The sequence below is a fragment of the Epinephelus lanceolatus genome, chromosome 18 (assembly GCF_041903045.1).
Source record: "Epinephelus lanceolatus isolate andai-2023 chromosome 18, ASM4190304v1, whole genome shotgun sequence".
Lineage (NCBI taxonomy): Eukaryota > Metazoa > Chordata > Actinopteri > Perciformes > Serranidae > Epinephelus > Epinephelus lanceolatus.
This window is the reverse complement of record NC_135751.1, coordinates 4,189,474-4,197,774: the sequence shown is the minus strand read 5'-3', so window position 1 is coordinate 4,197,774 and position 8,301 is coordinate 4,189,474. Positions and strand designations below refer to the sequence as shown.

The 8,301-nt window shown below is 40.4% G+C and overlaps 1 protein-coding gene across 3 annotated transcripts in view; it reads left to right on the top strand.

Moving 5' to 3' along the window:
• Window positions 1–3,861: 3,861 nt before the first annotated feature.
• Window positions 3,862–8,301, top strand: part of LOC117268764 (TANK-binding kinase 1-binding protein 1-like) — a 119,648-nt gene continuing 115,208 nt past the window's right edge. For all 3 annotated transcript variants that reach the window (XM_033645439.2, XM_033645440.2, XM_033645437.2), the window contains exon 1: window positions 3,862–3,940. The gene's annotated coding sequence lies outside the window, so the exon portion shown is untranslated. The remainder of the gene's footprint in view (window positions 3,941–8,301) is intronic.

Here is an 8,301-nt window from a genome sequence, read left to right as displayed (position 1 = left end):
AACACATATAATTTCTGGGTTACATACCTTAGCCCTGTACAGTTATGTGCTGATCACTACCATCTTTTGAGATGTAGTGGATAGCTGTAGTGGAGAGGGGCCCTGCTGTGATGTACTGTAAAAGACAAAGGAAAATTAACTGATATTACACCAGATTAAAACAGTCTACATCTAAAATGCTTAACAGTGTTGTCCCCTGTAAAATCAGCAGACCACACATACATATTCAAACACATGTAGAGACAGACATACACACAAGTCCCTTAATAACATAAATATCTCCCCAGCTTTGTGACTCAGGACCAACTACACTATTCGGTAACAATATTGTGAACAGCCTCCATGTAACAGAGCTCCGAGTAAGAGACACGTTGTACATTTTCCATAAAAATGTATATCAAAAGCCAATTCGCAATCAAACTCAGAGTACAGCCACAGATTTTGACAAATAAATGCAGGTCTTAATTTGATCCCAGGTCTGACTGCTGTCATGTTGTTGGCTTGTTTGAGCTAGCGTTAGCTAGCTGCTTAGATTGGGCACCCCCATATAAATGTTGAAACTGTTGTCATTATGGAGATGCTGCACATTGTTAGCTCTGTTAGATTCTCCACAATTCAATCGTTAAGAAAGATGCACTAACTTCTTCTTCTAACTAGCCCAGTTTAAATGACACAAAACATGGTCAATCTGACATCCTTCTCAATCCTTTTGGAAAAATGAAAAAGCGATTCCAGAGAGAAGCAGACAGAGGGGTCTACAACATATGTTGGAATAATATATCCAGGATGTCAAGCTCACTCAGCAGCAAAAACAGGTTAAAAAGATGAAGATATTCAGAAGCTAAAGCTTTATTATAAGCTACCAATGACAGCATAAAAGGGAGCCACCACATCACCTGGTGATTGAGACAGAAGACAATAAATATAACCACTGGCCAGCAGTCGGACCTCTGCTGCTGGACTGTTGGGGAGCTCCGGGCGAAGTCAAACACTGTTCTTTTGTGCACAATGCAATGACACACTGCTGGTTCAGTATTGCCAAAGTTTCCCTGCTTCCCTCCACTGATCCCTGTACAGCAGGGTCAATCTTTATTATGTATTATAATCATTAAAAAGCAAAAGCAGCATATGTATACATTCAGTAGGCTTTATCCTCAGTAGCTAGCCAGCTAATCCTACACTCTTCAGGGTTTTTGGAACAGGGAAGAAACATATATATATCTCCTTTCAACCTCTCGAGGTACTGAAATCTGAAATGACTGCTTTAGAGTCAATGGAGCACAGCCGTGTTGTTGGCGGACCCTAGTCTCTGAGCTGGCCCAATGCTATGCTATGATTGGTCAGCCTGTGTCCAGGGGCAGGACTTAGCAAAGGGTCAGTGAGCCAGTTTATCATTTGAGTCACACTGTTGGGGAAAAAAAATCAGATTCCAGCGACTGACTTATTAAACACTATTGTGACTGGAATTATTACTTTGGGAGGTGGGGTGGTTTTAACATTACCTGTGCTAGTCAGTGATTTTAATCCTGTCTGGAGAGCCTGTGTGGGTTATTTTTTTTACCACCAGCCCAGTCATGAGCAGTGTTGTGCTAGTTACTGAAAAATTCTAGCTAATTCAGAATGCAGCAGCACATGTACTAACAGGAACTAAGAAATGTGATCATATTTCTCCTGTTTTAGCTTCTCTGCACTGGCTCCCTGTAAAATCCAGAATTGAATTTAAAATCCTACTGTTAACTTATAAAGCTCTAAATGGTCAAGCTCCGTCATATCTTAGAGAGCTCATAGTGCCATATTATCCCACCAGAACTCTGCGCTCTGAGAATGCAGGGTTACTTGTGGTCCCTAAAGTTTCCAAAAGTAGATCAGGAGCCAGAGCCTTCAGCTATCAGGCTCCTCTCCTGTGGAATCATCTTCCTGTTATGGTCCGGGAGGCAGACACCATCTCCACATTTAAGACTAGACTTAAGACTTTCCTCTTTGATAAAGCTTATAGTTAGGGCTGGCTCAGGCTTGCCTTGTACCAGCCCCTAGTTAGGCTGACTTAGGCCTAGTCTGCCGGAGGACCCCCTATAATACACTGGGCACCTTCTCTCCTTCTCTCTCTCTCTCTCGTGTCCTATTACTGCATCTTGCTAACTCGGCCATTCTGGATGTCACTAACTCGGCTTCTTCTCCGGAGCCTTTGTGCTCCACTGTCTCTCAGGTTAACTTGTATTGCAGCGGTGCCTGGATAGTGTGACGTGTGTGGTTGTGCTGCTGCCGTGGTCCTGCCAGATGCCCCCTGCTGCTGCTGTTATCATTAGTCATACTTCTACTGTTATTATACACATATGATTATTGTCACACATGTATACTATCAGATATTAACATATTATTATTAATTATAATATTATTACTTTCATTAATGTTGTTGTAAGCTACTGTCATTACCATCTGTCTTGCATCTCTCCCTGTCTCATTGTGTCATACGGTTTACTGTTAATTTATTATGTTGATCTGTTCTGTACGACATCTATTGCTCGTCTGTCTTTCTCTGTGTTTCTACTGTTTTTTTTCCCCCGTTAAAGGGTTTTTTTGGGGGAGTTTTTCCTTATCCGCTGTGAGGGTCCAAAGGACAGAGGGATGTCGTATGCTGTAAAGCCCTGTGAGGCAAATTGTGATTTGTGATATTGGGTTTTATAAATAAAATTGATTGATTGATTGAAAATAGTAACTAGTTACCGTTACTAATTACTTCATTAAAAAGTAACTCAGTTACTTAAGCCAAAAAGTTTTGTGTTACTGAGAAAAGTAACTTTTTTAGTTACTGCCCCCAAAAAGGTGATGCAATGAGTCCGTATCAGCCACAATAGTCCAGAATTAGCCATCACTGTTACACATGTCCATTGTAGACAATATGGCACCAAGAAAACAGGCAGCAAAATAACAGGGAAAGTATGGCAATTTGTTTCTTTTGTTAATGAATAGTTAGGTTACATTAAAGAGTTAATGCATTAATGACTGAAATTATAAATGGATTTAACAATTAAAACAAAACAAAAACAAACATGACTGTCCCACTTTACACATCTGTCCCATTGGGGCAGCAGCAGCTCAGTCAATAGGAGTCTAGGTTGGGAACCAGAGGGTCGCAGGCTCAAGTCCCCATCCAGACCAAGCATGGAGCGTGGACCGGTGGCTATAGAGGTGCTAGTTCGCCTCCTGGGCACTATGGAAGTGCCCCTGAGTAAGGCACTGAACCCTCAACTGCTCTGGGCTCCTGTCCATGGGCAGCCTTCTTGCTCTGACATTTCTCCATTTGCTGCATGTATAGGTCCTGTTAGTGCATGTGTGTGTATTTTGGGCCTGTGTGTATATCACAACAGAGGGAAAAAATGTAATTTCCCCTCTGGGATAAATAGAGTATGTCTTCTTCGTTTACTTGAACATGCCATTGGAGCGAGGTAAGGGTTCTTGATGTGTTTGAAGGTCTAAATTGTTTGACTTAGGAATTTATTTTCTTTATAGAAATACAGCAGAGAACCATAAGAAGTGGTAAAGTAAAGTAAAGCAAAGTAGTATTCAGACATTTAGGTGGCTGTCTTGGTAATCTACCATAAAGTGCCAAGATTACCTGACTTCACTCAACGTGTTCCAGTGTCAAATATAATGTGTACCAGATATCTAATATTCCTCTATGAATAAGGTTCTGTAATAGAAAATAAAAAAAATGTGATCTGCTTTTTCTGATCTGAAAGTCTTCATTTATTCTGTCACCCTCCCCTTCTCGTTGTAGCTACATGGGGCAGGGAGGAGGCGCGCGCTCGCACACACACACACACACACACACACACACACACACACACACACAACATCCTCTGCTGATGTCAGACTCCAGTCATGTCGACCCTCCTCAGCACCATCAGCACCGTCATCTTTATGGCTTTTCTACAGAAACGTAAGTACGCCGGCTCCACCGCTGTATTTGTCCTTTTCCTAACTTCACATTTTGTTCATGCCGCCGATATCTGTCTGTACCTGCGATTCTCTGCTCTGAAAGCCTCGTTTACCGGTGAAAAGAGGGTTTGAGCGTTACCTAGCGGGTCAGCTGGATGTTTTGGTTGCGCAGCGGCGGATGCTGTCGGGGAAAAATAGACTCAGCAGTGACACTGTAATGCATATTAGAAGGACACAGATTTAACCTACATTGACATCACAGAGAGAATGTGACAGAGGAAACATCACCCAGCTCGATAAGGTTGATGGAATGTATTTCCTTTCCCACTGATCTGCTATGGGAATATTCTGGGACGATTAAAAGGTGCAGTGTGTACCCTGGTGCGGTCCTGACTTTAACATACTGACAGATAACGTTTATTATTCAGTGTTAGCGAGGCTTTTAACAAGCTAATACAGAGCATGCATACAAATGTTGCGTTCAGGTGTTGTTAGTTTTCTGGAAGACATCTACGCAATGTAGAAATATTAGGATTTTTACGTCTTAGATAGAGGACAGGCAGCTCACATGTAACCTCCCTTTCATACATATAGGATTAGAGACAGGGCATGTATTTCAGTAGCCAGGTTGTGCTTCTCATGTAATAGTATTTATCTGGGTCACAGATAATCATCAGTTTCTCTGAAGCAGGGGTGTCAAACTCATTGTAGTTAATGGGCCATACAGCCCAAATAGATCTCCAGTGGGCCAGACCAGTAAAACCACTGTGTAACCTATAAATAACCTATAAATAGCAACACCTCATTTTTCCCCCCTTATTATGGTGTAAATAAGTATATTCTGAAAAGGTTCATCCATTTACAAACAGATGATGAACAGTCGTAGATGTCTTGAAAAAAGGGCAATTTCAATGATATTTCTCAGTTTTTCAAATTCAGTCAGTCACTATCTTTACATGTTCAGTTCAGACAAATTTATTTATCCCAGAAGGGCAATTCAGTTTTATAGTCTACCCGGACAATACAAAAATTCACAGGCAGAAACAAGCAGCAACTGATGGGAGTAATATGTCAGAGATCAATACATGGGCAAAAGATGAGGCACACTGGCACATTGTATGGTCCCGTGCATACTGACTCACACAAGGACCAGGCAAAGAATAATAATTTACATACATCAACAAATAAATTAGTGCAATGCACATTACATAACTACATTCGCTGAATGTATGGGCTTGCCTGAACCTCCTTGTCATGTATAGCGCTAGCTTCGGATATATCATTTCTTTTCCTAAAATCAGTAATAAGTCCCTTCGTTTTTGACACATTGACGTCAAAGAAGTTAGCATCGCACCAGTTAACAAAAGCAGGTAGGGCACAACCATGGTCTGACTCTGAACCCTGAAGAAGAGACAAAAGTGCAGTATCGTCCGAGAACTTTACCTGGTAACTACCCTCTTTAGAAGGCCTACAACCATCCGTGTAAAAGATAAAAACAAGGGGGAAAGAACGCAACCCTGGGGTGAGCCTGTGTTAGAAGCCAGGGTGATGGACATAACTCTGTTGACTAAAACCTGTTGGGTTCTGTCTGTTAAGAAGTTTAAAAGCAACAATAAAAGCTGATCAGGTAAGTTAAAACAGGACGCCAGGCGATCAATTAAAATGTCATTTTGTTAAAGGCTGAAGAGAAATCAGCAAATAAAAGCCACACATGAAAATTGGGTTCTCCAAGTGCTTCTATGCCTTCTTAAGGATGAGGAATTTTGCATCCTCCACTTCGCTGCCAGCCTGGCAAACTGCAGAGTATCAAGTTTGCCATAACTAGGGACAATAATGCTGGCATCACCACACCAAACTAAAGAGGAAGTTATTGGGGAAGCAGGTTAAGTTATCCCCTGCCTTACAAACTGCTTTATGTTGTTTTGAGAAGTCTGATACAGATTCTTTTGTGCTGAAGCTGCTAATTGACAGTATTTTGTATGTTCAATATCTTTAAATGTGACCACCATAAGTATTCATTGTCTTTTCAGAGGACTGTATGCTGGTTAGGGTATAAAAGCTTGCGAAGCATCATTTTATGTGGAGCAGGATCAACTCATCCTGATCCCAGGTTGTCAAATCCCGTCAAATTATCACACCCCTCAACGTCTCATAGGTACGCACAGGCCATACATCACATTGTAACCATAGACTGTAAAAATAATGGATATAGCTACAATGATGTCACCCATTGGTCTGTGAGTTCTGTTTGGAAATTTCCGTTTCCTAGGATGGTGAAGGAATTCCTTGCTCTGCTCTCCCTGTGACTGGCTAGTACTCATTGCCTTTGTTGGTTGTATTAGTAATTTAGTAATGTATTGTAACTTAAAGGGGAACAAATATTTTTTTCAATCTGGGCCCTATTTTCCAATCTACTTTTGTCTAATGAGTGATAGGATGTTCAATATTTGACATTGCTCCAGTACGAAGCTAGGGCGGACCTGCCTGCAGCCCGTGAGCGTGCGCTATATTAAATAATAGGGTACTCAGACAACGTCAAAATACATCCACTAAAAGTGCATTTTTTCACACAGATAGGCTCAGATTGTTAGTATAATTATCCGACAACATAACAGAAAGGAGGAATGAACGTCTGTGTTTACCTTTAGCTGGATTCAGACATGTTCCTCTGCCTGTTGCTGCTCCCTCTTGCCGTTTCTAGAGAACTTGCTAAAATATCTGAAATTAACCATCATCCTTACTTTTTCTTAACATATACTAATTCAGCTTTACTAGACATTTGATATATTCAGTAGATGTATCTTTTTACGACTCTATTTTACAAGCCGCAAAAAACTACCATCCCAAAAACGCTGTCTCTTGAGTACTATCTAAAATATCTGAAATTAGCCAACATCCTTACTTTTTCTTAACATAGTTTATCTAGGTGCAGTGTCATTACTAGTTCGGCTTTACTAGGTATTAGATATATTCAGTAGAGCTATCTTTTTACGACACTATTTTACAACTCTATTTTACAAGCCGCAAAAACCTACCGTTCCAAAAACGCTGTTTCTAGCATATTAGCTAAAATATCGAAAATTAGCTGACATCTTTACTTTTTCTTAACATAGTTCATCTAGGTGCAGTGTATTACTGGTTTGGCTTTACTAGATATTAGATATATTCAGTAGATATATCTTTCTACAACCCTATTTAAAACCCTACTTTGCAAATCAGTACAACTACAAGTATGTTGCTGATATGTATCAAGCTGCATGGCGCGGTCCTAGGGAATTGTAGTTTTTGAAAAATATAAGTGTTTTTCCTGGATTTGGAAGTTGTAAATACTGAATTGAGAGTACACTGTGGACTTTAAGGGGATGGTAAACACACTTGTGTAATCAGATTTTAAATATCTAATTTCAAAATGGGTGAAAATTAATTTTATCCATATTTTACCCATATCTGACAGCACCCCCAGTTGGTGACTACACTCCCCTGATAGTTGAGGTCAAGAGCTCTCTATAACAGTTGGTCCCATGTCTGTACCCCCTTTTGTTGCTGAGTTATAAGCCTTCAAACATGCACTGAGGTCAAGGTTCAAAGCAGGAGCCATGCAGAATCTTCATACTGACATATGTTACTTTCCAGGTTGAGACATTTCCAATGATGTATTTGGTTTAGCTCTACGACAAAGTATTAATTTTTTCATTTTTTGGACACAAGCCACCAGGTGTAGTTTCAGAGAGCACATTGAAGGCCCAGTGTATAAATTGATTTTTGTTTGTTTCTTTGCTTGTTTTTTCTTTTCTACTGTAGATAGTTACTAAAATGAGTCATCCTTTTTTTCTTCTTCTTCATTTATTTATTAGTGGTGTTTGGATTCGGTTACGGCAGACGGACGGCAATTTGAAATGGAATGAAGCAGTAGCTACAAAACAGTAGTCGAACGCGCCCCATCCGCCCACAGCACAATGCTCTTAAAGCCCTACGCTATCAAAAGCTGGCAGAATACATTTATTTTATTTTATGGCCCTGACATTAACCTGTCATATTGTTGAGTTATCAAGGACACTTTCGTGTTTTTGTGTGTATACAGGAATGTTAAAGATATCATTGAGGAAAATGAGGTTGACGTGATGTTGTTGAATCAGGGAATTTGTGTGGACACCACGACAATGGATCCTAATTGACTTTACATTGGCATTGTTTCCGTGGTACCGGCACGTAGTTTCAACCCATTACGTGCTGCCACCACAGAATGCGGTGTTAAGAGGTCAGGGTCATTTCACGTATTTCTGTGAGATCAGGTTGCGGTTGCTTAAATGCAGATCACAAAAAGACAATGAGGTGCAATAAGTTCGGGGAGATAATCTTTAA